This window comes from Tamandua tetradactyla, chromosome 7 (genome assembly GCF_023851605.1).
Source record: "Tamandua tetradactyla isolate mTamTet1 chromosome 7, mTamTet1.pri, whole genome shotgun sequence".
Lineage (NCBI taxonomy): Eukaryota > Metazoa > Chordata > Mammalia > Pilosa > Myrmecophagidae > Tamandua > Tamandua tetradactyla.
Genome location: NC_135333.1, coordinates 41,346,397 through 41,361,390, shown reverse-complemented (window position 1 = coordinate 41,361,390; position 14,994 = coordinate 41,346,397). Strand labels below are relative to the sequence as shown.

Genomic DNA, 14,994 nt, shown 5'->3' with positions numbered 1-14,994 from the left:
ACAGCTTCCTGAAGAACATTACCCCAACCCTTCAAGGTACTGCCACCTAGTTGGCATCATAATTGAGTTTTCAAAAGGCCATTCCACCGTTCTATCAATCCAGCTGTTCTATCAATCCAATCCACCCCTTGTCAATTTGGCAGCTGTACCTATCACCTTAAACCATACCTAGTTTCTAAATAAAAAACGATAAAATACACATTTTTTCTTTCACCTAACAATACTCAACTGTCCTGTATATAACTGGAAATACATTATATCTCTCCAGACTAGGGTGCAAGTCCGTGAGTAATATTCATTCTTAAACTTAGTATTTTACAACTTAAATAGTATAACATGAACAAAACATCATCATACACCAGAGAATTACATAAGCAGGTGCCCATTCCCACACTTCATTTGCTGTGAAGTGTGTTCCTTGATCAGAAGTATTGCTGTGTGGAATACCATGACGATGGATAAGGCATTCTGTAAGCCCACGGATGGTAGTTTTAGCAGAAGCATCGCGTACAGGGAAAGCAAACCCATATCCAGAGTATGTGTCTATTCATTCCAGTTAGAACAAATCGCTGCCCCTTCCATGAAGGAAGTGGTCCAAAGTAATCAACCTGCCACCATGTAACTGGCTGGTCACCTCAGGGAATGGTGCCATATCGGGGGCTGAATGTGGGTCTCTGCTACTGGCAGACTGGGCATTCAGCAGCGGCTGTACCCAAGTCAGCCTTGGTGAGTGGAAGTCCATGTTGCTGAGCCCATGCATAAATCCCTACCACCATGACCACTTTGTTCATGAGCCCATTGAGCAATGACAGGAGTTGCTAGGGAAAGAGGCTGACTGGTATCCACAGCACGGGTCATCTTATCCACTTGATTATTAAAACCTTCCTCTGCTCAATTCACCCTCTGGTGCACATTTACATGGGACACAAATATCTTTGTTTTCAGCCCACTCAGAAAGGTCTATCCACATATTTCTTCCCCAAACCTCTTTTTGTCACCAATTTTCCAAGTATGGTCTTTCCAAGTCCCTGACCATCCAGCCAAACCATTAGCAACAGTCCATGAGTCAGTAAACAAATGCACCTCTGGCCAGTTCTCCTTCCAAGCAAAATGACCAACCAGGTGCACTGCTCGAGGTTCTGCCCACTGGGAGGATTTCCCCTCACCATGTCCTTCAAGGACACCCCAGAAAGGGGTTGTAGTGCTGCAGCTATCTACTTTCAGGTGGTACCTGCATATCGTGCTGAACCATCTGCAAACCAGGCCCGAGTTTTCTCTACCTCAGTCAATTCACTGTAAGGAACTCCCCAAGAGGCCATAGCTCTGGTCTGGGAAAGAGAAGGTAATGTGGCAGGAGTGGAAACCATGGGCATTTGGGCCACTTTCTCATGTAACTTACTTGTGCCTTCAGGATTTGCTCTGGCCCTATCTCATGTATACCATTTCCATTTTACAATAGAGTGCTGCTGCACACGCCCAACTTTATGGCTTGGTGGGTCAGACAACACCTAGCTCATGATAGGCAAGGTCTCATGGTAACTTGGTGGTCCATGGTTAAGCGTTCAGTCTCTACAAAGGCCCAGTAAAAGGACAAAAGCTGTTTCCCAAAAGGAGAGTAGTTATCTGCAGCAGATGGTAAGGCTTTGCTCCAAAATCCTAAGGGTCTGCATTGTGATTCTCCTATAGGGCCCTGCCAAAGGCTCCAATCAGCATCTCTATTTGCCACTGACACTTCCAGCACCATTGAATCTGCTGGATCATACAGCCCAAGTGGCAGAGCAGCTTGCACAGCAGCCTGGACCTGTCGCAGAGCCTCCTCCTGTTCAGGTCCCCACTCAAAATTAGCAGCTTTTCTGGTCACTCAATAAATGGGCCGGAGTAGCACACCCAAATGAAGTATATGTTGTCGCCAAAAGCCAAAGAGACTAACTAGGCATTGTGCCTCTTTTTTGGTCATAGGAGGGGCCAGATGCAGCAACTTATCCTTCACCTTAGAAGGGATACCTCGACATGCCCCACACCAATGGGCACCTAGAAATTTCACTTAGGTGGAAGGCCCCTGTATTACTGCTGGATTTATCTCCCATCCTCTAACACGCAAATGCCTTACCAGAAAGTCTAGAGTATTTGCTACTTATTGCTCACTAGGGCCAATCAACATATCATCAATATAATGGACCAGTGTAGGTCTTGTGGGAGGGAGAAACGATAAAGGTTTCTGTGGACAGGATTATGATGTAGGGCTAGAGAGTTGATATACCCCTGAGGTAGGACAGTGAAAGTATACTGCTGACCTTGCCAGCTGAAAGCAAACTGTTTCTGGTGGTCCTTACTAACAGCTATTGAGAAAAAAGCATTTGCCAGATCAATAGCTACATACCAGGTACAAGGGAATGTACTGATTTGCTCAAGCAATGATATCACATCTGGAACAGCAGGTGCAGTTGGAGTTACCACTGGTTGAGCTTACGATAATCCACTGTCATCCTCCAACACCCATCTGTTTTCTGCACAGGCCAAATAGGAAAGTTGAATGGGGATGTGGTGGGAATCACCACCCCTGCATCCTTCAAGTCTTTAAGGGTGGCAGTAATCTCTTCAATCCCTCCAGGAATCCGGTATTGCTTCTAATTTACTATTTTGCTAGGTGGAGCAGTTCTAGTGGCTTCCACTTGGTCTTTCCCACCATAATAGCCCTAACTGCACAAGTTAGAGAGCCAATGTGGGGATTCTGCCAGTTGTTCAGTATGTCTATGCCAATTATACATTCTGGAACTGGGGAAATAACTATAGAATGGGTCAGGGAGCCCACTGGACCCACTGTGAGACAGACCTGAGCTAAAACTCCATTGATCACCTGGCCTCCATAAGCCCCCACTCTGACTGGTGGATCAGAGTGATGTTTTGGGTCCCCTGGAATTAATGTCATTTCTGAACCGGTGTCTAATAATCCCTGAAATATCTGATCATTTCCTTTTCCCCAATTTACAGTTACCCTGGTAAAAGGCCATCGGTCTCCTTGGGGAAGGCCTGATGGAAGATTAACAGTATAAATTTGTGGCAGTGTAACAGGGTTCTGCCCCAAAGGGTCCTGGCCTCCCCTTCATTTAAGGGGCTCTGGGTCTGCAAACTGTCTCAAGTCTGGAAATTGATTAAGGGGCCATGACTCTGTGTTTTTGTAATTCAGGTTAGACTTCTGTTCACTTGACCTAGAACTCTTTTGTTTATACAGCTTGAACAAGAATTTAGTAGACTGCCCATCTATTGTATTTCTAGGTACCCCATGATTCACTAGCCAGTGCCACAAATCTCTGCCAGTCATGTAATTCTGACTCCTGCTTTGAGCTTGCTGTCTATTATATTAGCCACAACTACCCTGTCTTTGGTGATTAAGTGCTGCCACCTGGCTTCTGCCAACTCGGGATCTGGTCATCCCCATTGTGTTTAAGGATTCCAGATCAGTGACAGCAGTTCCTACAGTAATACCTAACCTACAGAGGAGTGCAACTACAGAGTTCTTCAGGGAGGATGGCATTAGTCTCACAAATTTATTTCTCACTGTTCTGGTAAAAGGTGTATCCTCCAGACATTCCCGGGGTGTAAGAGCAGGCTTTGCATGATAAATCCACTCTAACATTCCAATCTCTCTAAGCCTCTGGATCCCCTCATCTACATTATACCAGGGCAGTTCTGGCATTTCAACCTCAGGTAATGTTGGCCACCTTTTGATCCACGTTTCAACCAACCATCCAAACAAACTGTTAATACCTTTTCTAACCCCTCAAGCTATATATAACATTGAATGCAGAATCTCTGCTTAGTGGGCCCATATCAATAAATTCAGCCTGATCCAGCCTTATATTCCTCCCACCATTATCCCATACCCTTAAAATCCATTGCCACACATATTCCCCTGATATCTGTCTATATAAATTGGAAAACTCACAGTTCTTTTGAGGTATAATGTACCTCCTCATGCGTGATACTTTGTACCTCACCTTTAGGGGCCTGCTGGAACTTTAGTCTAGTTACAGGTCTGGAAGAAATGAGGGGTGGTGGGGGTGGGTCATAAAAAGAATTAGAAGTATCTTCCAAGCCATTTGCTTCAGGGCATTCATTTGCAGTTTTATTTAATGAAACAGGATTAATCACTCTAGGACTAATACCTTCAGGAGGAGGTTGGGTGGCCAACTCCTCAAGGCAGGTTGGAGGTGGGGTGGCTATGTCCTCAGGGCAGACTATTACAGGGTTATCTAGAGAAGACACAGCATGACCTAGGGTTTCAACCTCACCCCCAATATCATTATCAATCCATATGTTGCCATCCCATTTTTTAGGGCCCCACTCCTTTCCAATCAATGCCCTCACTTTAATGGCAGACACCATGCAACTTTGAGATTTCAGTTTAGGTTGTAAAGTTGCTACTCAAACAATAAGATTCTGAGTCTGATTTTCAGAGATCTCAAGGCTATAGCAACAGGAAATAAGATTTTCCTTCAGGATACTCATAGAAACTTCTACATCTGTCAGACTGCACTTAAGCTTCTTGTTTGAAGCCTTAAGCCCATTCCTTTCACTCCTTATTGTATCCAGTGTATCTAGCAACAACCAGCCAGCATCTCTATACCTCTTATTTCCACAAAAGTAAAGGTGTCAAAAACATTATCCCCAGAGCCTGGCTTCCTACAAGCAAAGCGTTAGAAGAATCAAATGGTGATATTTTGACTATCTCTTTTGCCAACTCACTCCATGGATTGGGAGTATCATTCTGATTATGGGAATCAGCGTCTTTAGTGCCTTTGAGCCCACTCAGAATAGAAAACCATGCATTAAAAACCCATTTTTAAGATTCTGTTTCTTAAGAACCACTCCTGGTACCAGGCTGTATTAGATAGGGTTCTCCAGAGAAACAGAATCAATGGGGAACACTTGCAAATATAAAATTTATAAAAGTGTCTCACATAACCACGGGAATGCAGAGTCCAAAATCTGCAGGGCAGGATGTGAAGTCGACGATTCTGACGGAGGGTCTGGATGAACTCCACAGGAGAGGCTCACCGGTTGAAGCAAGAAGAAAGTCTATCTTACCTGAATCCTCCTTAAGAGGTTTCTAGTGATTAGATTAAGCATCACTCCTTGCAGAAGACACTCCCCTCAGCTGACCACAAATGGAATCAGCTGCAAATGCAGCTGACATGATCACGATTTAATTCTATGAAATGTCCTTATCGCAACAGACAGGCCAGCACTTGTCCAAACAGACAAACAGGTACCACCACTTGGCCAAGTTGACACATAAACGTGACCATGACACCCCTGAAAACAAGTTCACAAAAAGGCGGGGGGAGGCAGGTGAGCTGAGCTTCTAGGGGCCCACCTCCTGCCCTTGAGGTCCACAGTGGCATTAAGGAACTGTCCCTTCTCTAGGACTCAGCCTTCCCTCTTTTCCATGCACACACACGCCCCACTTGTCCAACAACTCACCTTCCCATGCTGTGAGCTTTCAGCACAGCCAGAAGGCAGTAAACAGCACTTTTCCCATCCAGATGAAGGCCTGAGGGCCAGTAAGCCTTATCTTATTTTCTCACTTAATAGAAATGTTTACTAAGAAAAAGGCTCACTTCAAGCCAGAGCACTGAGAAGAGATAGAAGAGGGCAGGAGGAGGGCCACTCCACCTCTATTTCAGAATGACATGGGCAGGCCTGGCCACCAGCCACCCAGCACGCAGCCTGTTTCAGGAGGAGGAAGGAGGGCTGTGGATGTGCTAGCCAGAGCCCCATGAGCACACAGTGACTGGGACTGCTCCTCTGGTAATCCCAACGAACTCCCAGGTCTTCCAGGAAAGATCCCAGGAGGAATAGGAACACCAGGAAGGGGCTTGCAGGAAACAAGAGCAATGCAGTGAGGAGCACAGGAACACAACAGGCAGGGGACCAGGAAGGGCTGTGCCAATGCAGCCTCTAGGAGCTGCATGACCATGGCAAAGTATTCAGACCCCAGCAGGCTGCTGCCACCCTGCTGCCCACACAAACCTAACACCTGGGCAGGGCTTGTCCCAGCACCTGGCACAGAGTGAGGCCTCCCCAGCAAACTGTCACCAGAATAGCAATCACGTTCCCATAACTGTTCTAACCAACTGGACTCACTGCGAGCTACAAGCCTCTTCATCTGCATCAGCACTTTTGGTGGAATTTCGTGTAAATCCCCAGAATAGAAGAAATGGGGGAACCAAAAGCCTGGGGATACTCAAAATGAAAGTTCCCTACAGCACAGGGCCCAAGAAACATGAAGAAATCCTGGCTGCTCACCCGTCTGGGCCTTCTGGCACCTTTCTCTTCTCTGCAAAATGAGCATCAAGCTGACCCTAGTAGTCACTTGTCCCACTCCCACAGAACCCCAGAGAAGCAGAAGCCAAAGAACAGACTGCTAAGCCCAGAAGACTGCTTTCAGCTCCCAGCTTTGTGAGCCAGTCTTCGAGCAGCACAGTGTCTGGCAGGCTGGGAAGAGCAGGACCAGCTGGATGGCAGGGAAGATCAGACCCCATAGCGCTGTTCTGTCTGTCTACAATGCCAGGGGACCAGTAAGCCCTCGGATCCACCACCACCCAAACCTGCCTTCTGAAGGATCAGCCTCTGGAAGGCAAGCAAGTGCCTCAGTTCTAACTTCCGAGCCAAAACAGAGAGGGCTGCATCCTGTGGGTGAGAAGAAACATTCCCTGATGCTACAGGGCACGGCCTTGGAAAGTGGAAACCTAGGTTCAAATCCCAGCTCCAACAGATGCTGCTGTGTGGCTCTGAGCGAGTTTCTCAGCTTCAGAGGTCCACTGCCTCATCCATACAATGGGGACCCCTGAGCTGGGGGTGAGGATGACATGTTAGCTCTGTGAAAGAGTCTGGCCCCTGTCAAGCACCTGGTAAACACTGCTGTCCCAAGGCAACCACTACACAGCCTCCTACCTCTAACTGGCTTGCCTCTAGTTGCGCCCTGAGCTTAGCATTGACCACCTCTCCGGAAGGCTCTCCTCTACCAGAGCGCATGCGAACTCAAGAAAGAACCAAATAGCCAGCCATTTCTGAACTCCTAGGGCTAAGAGTGGGCCAGAGACAGAAAAGGCACCTGGAAGTGGCAGCCACCCTCCTGGACACCCCCTCATCACCTCCCCTTCCTCCAAGTGGCACCGCACTCAGGGGACCCACATGCCACACTGTCTGCAGGAAGCTATGTGTAGCTCCCCTACCCACAAAGCAGCCGGGGGGGTCCATGAAGGGTTTCATGAGCTCTCCACTGCCCAGAAGTACTGAGCAACTTTTCTCACTGTGGGCATCCAGCTGACAAAGAATGGCCAGAACTAGACAGAGCCTAATGGAGAAGAAAGGAGGGAACGGTTGTCACTCACTGGTCCTGGAGCTGAGACAGGCCCGGTTCACTGTGCACAGCGCTCATCCCAGCCACACTCAGTGGGAAATACACAGTAAAGTGGAATTCCAGGGGACATTCTCCTCCACTCCATTCATGACCTCTGTCTTGCTTTAAAACTACTTGGGGGTGAGGAGGGATACTTCCTTACGCTTTCATTATTTAAAAAAAAAAAAAACTCAAAATCATCAAGGATATATTTTTTAAGACATCATTTTGTCTTTATTTAAAATTATCTCAAAATAGTCCAGATTTGCTACAATACACAAATACATAAGAGGAAAAAAATATGATTCACTTAAATTTCATTTTCAAAATGTTACTGGAAATAAGAGGCATGTAATAACATGAAATGTGACTACCAAAATAAAAAATAAAAGGAACCACATATAAAGCAAAAACCCACCCACTTGTATTCTATCATAGTGAGATAATCTCCACTTATAAACAGTGACAAGAGGAAAAACTCGGCTTTTACAAGACCCAAAATCACTACCAGCATATAAACTCCTACATGGAAAAATAGGAACAGGGGTTCTTACGGAATAAGTAGGCACTCAACCCCAACAGCCACTTCAAAAACACAGGAAAATAGTAGACTTATAAAGCGAGCTGGCCAGAGGCAGCAGCTTGGGCTTTCTGAGATAAGAGGCAGGGCCTTAATTTAGTTCCTGGACCATAGGAAGAATCTTCGGAGCTTAGTTCAAGTCCCTCAGAACTACACGTGCTCTGAGGTCATCCGGAGAGGGGCAAATGGGTCCCGAGGAGACTGAAGGAGGTCCTACCATCCACGTCCGAAGCAGGAGCTGGCTGAGGGAGGTGCTGTCAGGGGCCTGGGAGTTCTTCCCATCACACATTCCCTGCAGACTTCCCCAACTTTCCGCCTTCCAAATGGATGACTTGCCTATAGCTGCTGGTACAAATTACCACACATTTAGTGGTTGAAAACAAGCAAATGGATTATCTTACAATTCTGCATGTCAGAAGTCTGGTACAGGCCTCACCACACTAAAATCAGGCACATTCATTTCTAGAGTCTCCAGGGGAGAAGCCATTTCCTTCTCATTCAGCTTGTGACAGAATTCTGTTCCCCTGGCTGTAGGACAAAGGTCTCCGTTTTCCTGCTGGCTGTAAGCAGGAGGCTATTCCCAGCTTCCAGGGGCCACCTCCTTCCATCTTCAGAGCCAGCAGCGGCAGGCAGGTTAAGTCTTCTCTCTCTCCAGCATCTCTGAGTGCTTTTAAGAGTTCATGGTCCAAATTTGGTGAACTAACGTCGAGAGCATGGGATATCAGGTTGGGGCATAATATAACGGGTCCTACATTGTAAACTCTTATAGCAGTCACATATATTCAGGAGGTGTAACTGTTCATTCTAATCTGAGACACTGAGTTGTTTGTATGTAACATCGTCTTTCCCAGAAACTTCAGGTATATATGTGACACCTGATACTCAGAGTTAGAGCTTTGAAGCTATGAAAGTCAGCACCCTATACAGGAACTGTTTAAAAAGTTGAAAAAGTGATCAGACATCGAGTAGAGATACGAATGAAGCTGATCTGGATAAGATTAAGCTATATCAGAAGACTGGGTAAAGGATGATATCCATATTTTAAAACTTCAACTTCTGTGTAAGATTAAAGGGAGAGATGTTTTTATTTGGTGTAAAATTTATATTTTGGGTAATGCATTTCCCAATTTAACTTGTATGGTCAGTTTAATTGAACACTATAAGTCCATGAATTCTTGAATAGGGCATGAGATTTTTTTGTTTTGTCCAGGTTAGTGTGATCCCCCCATAAATCCCAGGGTGATCTGGACAGTGAATAAAGAAGTACTTGTAAAGTCCCGTTGAAGGAATGGGGAGAAACAGGGAAATATTCAACTTCCCCATTCGAAGAATTTGATATTCTCACAAGCAGTGGGGACAACCAAATCAAAAGGCCAAGTCTTCGATCTTGGGGTTTGCCCCTATGAAACTTATTCCTACAAATGATAGGCTAAGACTACTTAAATTTAGGCCTTAGCGTTACCCCCCAGAGAACCTCTTTTATTGCTCAGATGTGGGCTCTCCCTCTCTAAGCCAATTCAGCAGGTGAACTCACTGCCTTCCTGACCCCTACACGGGACATGATTCCCAGGGGTATAAATCTCCCTGGCATCATGGGACAGAAATCCCAGGATGAGCCAGGACCCAGAATCAAGGGATTGAGAAAACCTTCTCGAGCAAAAGGGGGAAAAATGAGAGAAAATAAAGTGTCAGTGGCTGAGAGATTTTAAACAGAGTCAAGAGGTTACCCTGGAGGCTATTTTTACGTATCATACAGATACCCCCTTTTTAGTTTATGCTGTATTGTAGCAGCTGGAAGGAAGTACCTGAAACTGTAGAGCTGTGTTCCAGTAGCCTTGATTCTTGAAGATAACTGTATAATAATATAGCTTTTATAAAGTGGCTGCATGATTGTGAAAACCTTGTGTCTGATGCTCCTTTTATCTTAGGTATGGACAGAAAAGTAAAAAATAGGGATAAAAAATAAACAAATAATAAGGGGAACAAAGGTTAGCATAGATTGAGTGGACTGAAAAAAAGAGCTCAGAACAAAAAAAGAGCTCATGGTTCATGCAACTGCCAACCCTCAGACCACCGGTGAATTCTTTGAGTCCCACCTCCAAGGCCCCTGAACTCACCCACGCCTTTCCATCTCACAGCCACCACCCCAGTCTTCAACTTCCATCATGTGTCCTCAGATTCCCCCCTTCCTCTCTGCCCACCCTCCAGGAAGATGACAGGTTGGTCACATCATGTCCCTCCCTTCTTAAGCAGCTGTCAGTGATTTCTCACAACTCCTGGGACCCAGACTCAAATTGTCCATGGTCTCTGATACCCTATACCCTGGCCCTGTTCACCTGCAGAACCTCATTCTCAATGCTCCCCTCCTTGCTTCCTCCTCCAAGGCCATCATGCAAGGGATGCTCTGACACCCCCACCCTGCATCGCTGCATAGCATGGCAACTCCATCTCCAGGCAGGTCTCAAGCTACAGCAGTATCACCCTAAGGAACACATGACCGCTCTGTCGAAATGAGACACTGCTCCTCCATTAGCATATCCTGACAGTTCCCTGCAGGGCATTTCAGTCGGATGGCATCTCCCTGGCTGTGTGTCTGGTCTCCCCCACCCCACTCTCCTCTGAGGACCAGGTCTATGCTGCTCATCCTCCAGCACAGTTGTGTCTATCGCGGGTGCTCACAAGTACTTTCCAAACAAACTTCATCGTCCCCCCTCCAACAACTCCTCTCCTTTGGCTGATGACTGATGGCTGCAGCCCATTGCCTCTGGAGTTGTATGTCTCATTTACTCAGACTCCTCATGGCTTTGACAGCTGCATGCTGAAAGCTGTCAGAACCATGACTCTGTGAACTGTCTTCTGCTCCAGCTTTATCCCAAGCACCCACATCCTTGCCATATTCAATTTGGGCCTTTCCTGTAGCCATCCCACTCACAGTGTCATACTTCACATACCCCAGCAGCCTGCAAATCCTTCTGTCAGCACAACACTCACAGCCAGGCAGAGCTGTGCTAAAATAGCAAACATCAGACCCATGCTGAAAGGTTGCTATGTTCTCAGAGCCAGTGGGCTGTAATTCTGTCTTGGCATTTAAAATCAAATATGGCGAGAGTTTCAACTGCAACTACAGAAATCAACAGCCCTTTAAGAGCCAAGTGAGTCAATGGCCCAAAAAAGAGCAGGCCCCAGGTAGTCAGAGACAGAACCTCCTCTGATTCTTATCATCTAACTACAGCACCAAAGATCCAACTGTTTCTCACCACCCACTTGCTTCTGCCCTGGGCCAAGCCACCACCATCTCTCACCAGGATTTGTGCAATAGCCTCCTGGCTGATCTCCCTGCTTCTGCCCTTGCCCTTCCTCACTCCTTCAATATATTCGATAGAGCAGACAAAGTAGCTCAGCCCATGTCACCAATCTGCTCCAAATGCTGCAAAGGGTGCCCACTTCACTCAGAGTAAAAGCCCAAGTCTTCCTACACCATGAGTACAAGGCCCTGCCCCAGGCCCTCTCTCACTCCAAGCCCCATGACTCTCTCTCTCTCCTGCTCATTCAGCTAATGTCAACCTGGCCTCCTTGCCCTCCTCCTCAAACACACACCCTCACTCCCCAGTCAGGGCCTCTGCACTTGCTCTCCCCTCTGCCTAGACCACTCTTCTCCCAGCTACCTACCTGGCTTGTACCCTCACCTCTTGCAAATCTTTACTCAAAGGTCACCTTCTCTGTGAGGGGTTCCCTGGCCACCTAAGCAACATGAGACTCTCCCCACTGTACCTGCCCCCCAAATGTCTAGTCCCCTTCCTGCTTTATTTTTTATTGTAGTCATCACCTTCTAAAATACTCCCTGTTTTGCCTAATTACGTTATTTATCCTCTGTCTCTCCCACAGTATTGTAAGTTCTGTGAAAGCATAGATTTGGGTCTGTTTTGTTCACTAATATATCTCTAGCACTTAGAACCATTCCTGGCACCTAGTGTGGGTTAAATAAATATTTCTTGAATGAATAAATTATCAAAAACTCAAAACTGGTCCAAGAGGTCCTTCTCATTCTTACATAACTGGCTCAAACAAACCAATCTATTCCTGTAGAACACAGCCACTTAGATCTAACACAACTCCTTCAAGTTACACATGAAGAAGAAAACTGCACCAGGGGAATGTAGCACAGTAAGGGCCACACAGAGAATGAACAGAAAGAGGAACTCATCCAAACTACCCAACTCCCAGACAGGGTTCTTTCCACTACACCACATGACCTGGCCCATCCAGAAGAGAAATATGTAAGAAAGCATCAGCCAAACTACCAACAACCTAAGGACGAAAGCATACACAGAGCGGTGGGGTCTACCAGCAGGACTGTTCCCCTTCACATGTGTGACCTTGATCAAATCACTCATTACCTGAGCTCACCTGGGAGGGAGTCTGGATTAAGTACCACTTATCAATACTAATAATGCAGAGATGAGTAAGACACCTCCCCTAAACTTGCAGAGCTCACTGTCAAGAAAAGAAAACAAGAATGACCAACAATGAATTTGATGCATAAAAAGGGTACTTTAATAAAGGCTACCAAAAAAAGCAAGTAAGGTTTTATAAGGAGGCATCCCAGAGGTAAATTCCGAAAAGTGAAAAAGCTAAGTCAGGCAAAGGAGAGGAAAGGAACATCTGGCCAGCTACAATCGCATGAAAGGGACAGAGGAATGAGATAGCATGGTACACCAAGTGCGTTTTGCTGAGCATAAAGTTGAGTGAGCAAGGTGGGGTGGGAGATATGGTTAAAGAATTGAGCAGGGGTCAGGCTACAAGGGCCTTAGACATCCCACTGAAAAACTTCTCACAAGGCATTTCAGGGAAAACAACCAAGGAGTTTTAAGCCTGCCTGTGTTTCTTGAAGGACTGTTTTTGCAAACTGTAACACACCAGATGGACATAATACTCGTAAAGCATCAAGAACAGTGCCTGGCAAATGATAAGTGTTTAATGCATCTCAGCCATTACTATCACAAGAAATTACTAAAGATTGTGTGATATAAAAAATCCCTTCAAGGCGGGCGATGGTGGCGCAGTGGCAGAGTTCTCGCCTGCCATACCAGAGAGCTGGGTTCAATTCCCAGTGCCTGCCTATGAAAAAAAAAAAAAAGCCTCTTCACAGTTTAAGTGCTGATTCTGTATTCTGTGGTGGGTATGTCCTTCCTCCTTTGAGTTCCTCTGTGCTTAGGTCTGCATTCAGAAAAACAGTAAAACAATCGTGGGAACCACTGAAAGAGTTAGCAAAGCCATAGGAACCTGGCTAAGATCTCTAACAGCAGTGCTTGGGAAGAAGAAACATGTGCTAGGGAGCACAGGGGAAAGGTCATCTGATAGGAAGAATGGCACACCTTTGCACTCCTTCGGGGAACTGAGTTTCAACCTGTGATAAATAACAGCACTGCCAGAGGCCAAGACCATAGGAGGGATGAGCCCAGTAGCCATGCAAGCCTCTCTCTGGGTGGGCCAGACCCTCGTCTTTGCCCTGCCCTCTTCAAACACAGCCACCACAGTTAGACAAGATTAAACTCCAATTCTGAACTATAAGATGAGAGTTACTATTAAAAGTGCCTAAGACACAAGAGAGCATCCAAATCAAAAGGCAAAGGGAAAACCTGCTGTTGGCAATGCAGGATCTCAGAAAAAAGCTGAGGACAAATTAGAGAGACAAGCCATCAATTGAAAGTTTTATTCATTGTTGTAACTCCACACAGGAGTTCTCATTCTTACCTCTTGGTCGTTAAGGAATTAGTTATCAGATTCAGGACAGCTTTTTATAAACTGAGGGGGAACAAAAGCACCAACATCATCCTGAAAGCAATGCACAAAAGCTGTTCGTCCATGTAACTCCTTCAAATTCCTTCCCTGGGCTCTAAGTTCTACGGAATTTATCCCCATCAATATCAGGACCTCTTATTCTCCACCATTCCAGAATTTTCACCTCATCCTGGATATGGACAATGGTTTTGATGAAAGCTGTTACTGTTCCTTCAATCAATCACAACCACATGGAAAAAAACAGCATCTTCTATTTAACTAATAAAGTCACTGTGTCAGTGTAGCCAGGCACTCACTCCTGCTAACTTCCCAACCACTATGAAAATAAAGCTTTACTGATTGGATATAGTGAATTCCAAAATTTACAACTCTATCACTCAATAGTGTCATTATGCAACACAGAAGCACAGACCATTCTATTTGGAGCTCATTTGAATGTCACAATTCTTAATATTCAGTATCACAGACTTTTAGTTTCAGGACAGAACAAACTGTTCAGAATTCTTGAAGTCTGCTTGTCTCTGATCTGTTTTTACCAAGGGCTGATTTTTCCCTAGGCATTTTCAGCATACAAGTCTCTTCGTCCCCTAGGGCCCCGGCCTGGACCCTGGCTCAGGTGCCAAGCCACCAACACCCATCCAGAGGAGGACTTTGGAGCTGTACAGTTTCCAGGGTGTACGCAGCACACTGCACACAGTTTTTTTTTAATATTTTTTTAATTCGCTTCCTGTTGGTGACACGATATGACTTGGTTCTGAGGCCAGAAAGGGGGAACATGGGAACTCCAGGCAAAAGCTAAAGCCCACTTAGGACAAGGAGATTAATTGAGTGGGTCAAAAACTACCACACCGCCTGCAAAAACCGAGCTCCCAGCAGGCGTAACCTTGTCCCAGGCCAGTTTCCTGATTCCACCAAAACTCTTCATACCACAGCGGGAATCAGTGCCTTTCAGTTTCCCCAAGGGAACCAAGCAGTTTCGCAGGAGAAGAGCTGCCCGTCCCAGAGAAAAAAAAACTACCGGCAGCAATTCCTCCTCCTTTCAAGCCTTGCTCCCACCTAGAGCCACTGTCACCTCCCATACCTCAGGCTCCAGCCCCCAGCTCCCCCAACACCCTTCAGGCCCGGATATGTCTCTGCAGAGCTCAGATTAAGATTCCGAGACCCCGACTCCACCCGCCGACCACCAGGCCGACGCACCAACCTCTGA

General features: G+C 46.2%; 1 protein-coding gene across 1 annotated transcript in view; it reads right to left on the bottom strand.

Annotated features, from left to right (window-relative positions):
* Positions 1-14,994, bottom strand: part of TBC1D22A (TBC1 domain family member 22A) — a 493,060-nt gene that overhangs the window by 477,815 nt on the left and 251 nt on the right. The gene's annotated exons all lie outside the window — the stretch shown is intronic.